The following is a 720-nucleotide window of genomic DNA, read 5'->3' on the forward strand; positions in this document are numbered from 1 at the left end:
AGTCATGTTTCTGGTAGAAATGTAGGGCAAGCATTTAGGTCTTTCTACATAGCCCATGTGCAATTGTAGGACTATTTAAATACCCCATAGACAACTAAGTAAAGGTGTACTGTGGACACTCAAAGGTGAAGGTGAATTGTGGTTGACTCCTACAGCATTTTTACTGAATAGAACATGTTAGCCAAGTCAATTACTCCAAACCATTGACCTATTATTATGAGCTGAATTATATCTCCCCAAAAGATAAGTTGAAGTCCTAACTCCTGGTCCTTGTGAATGTGACCTTATTTAGAAATAAGGTATTTGCAGATGTCATTATTTACTATGAAGTCACACTTGGGTAGGGTAGGCCCTAATCCAATATGACCGGAGAAGATACACAAGACAGAGAGACACAGAGAAAAGATAGCTATGTGAAGACAGAGGTAGAGATTTGAGTTATGCTGCCATGAGCCAAGGAATGTCAAGTATTGCTAGAGGTGCTCTAAAAAAAGGAACATCCTTGTTTGACTCTCTATAGTCTATAGTTAACTTCCACTCATTAGTTGTTGTTTGCCGTCGAGTCAGCCCCGACTCATAGTGACCCCTCCTTGGGTTTCCGAGGCAGTATCACTACAGAAGTAGAATTGCCCAACCTTCTTTCTGAGGAGTGGCTGGTGGGTTTGAACCACCAGCCTTCTGGTTAGCAGTCAAGTGCCTTAGGCACTATGCTACCAGAGC

This window comes from Orycteropus afer, unplaced genomic scaffold, assembly GCF_000298275.1.
Source record: "Orycteropus afer afer isolate SDZICR_OR568_19922 unplaced genomic scaffold, OryAfe1.0 scaffold00485, whole genome shotgun sequence".
Lineage (NCBI taxonomy): Eukaryota > Metazoa > Chordata > Mammalia > Tubulidentata > Orycteropodidae > Orycteropus > Orycteropus afer.